The following is a 436-nucleotide window of genomic DNA, read 5'->3' as shown; positions in this document are numbered from 1 at the left end:
TTGGCCAGTTCAAGTATGGCTTTGACTTTGCATTGATGTCACCATGAATCATGAGAAACACACCCATCATTTCAGCCTACATTAAGGAGTCATGTTTTGTGTCTGGACTTGGCATGATAACGAGCTAAGAGAAAGCTCAAATAGAAGATCATCTTGTCCCTAATATTTTGAGAGGCACATTAATCAAATAAATTAAGCTATAGAAAAAATGACAATCCCTTTGAAAATGCAGAAACAAATGCAATACTAGAAAATTCTTTTCCTGTTAAGTCAACAGTTTTTCCTGATATTATAATTTTTTAGTGTCCAACTTCTCAAAAGCTTCTGATATAAAAGTGAAGTGAATCAATTGATGCAGAAAAGGCATTTGATAAAATCCAACACCCATTTCTGATCAAAACTCTCAGCAAAATAGGAGTAGAAGGGACATTCCTCA

This window comes from Orycteropus afer, unplaced genomic scaffold (genome assembly GCF_000298275.1).
Source record: "Orycteropus afer afer isolate SDZICR_OR568_19922 unplaced genomic scaffold, OryAfe1.0 scaffold00026, whole genome shotgun sequence".
NCBI classification, from domain to species: Eukaryota; Metazoa; Chordata; class Mammalia; order Tubulidentata; family Orycteropodidae; genus Orycteropus; species Orycteropus afer.
The sequence above is the reverse complement of the archived record's forward strand: the minus strand, read 5'-3'. Positions refer to the sequence as shown.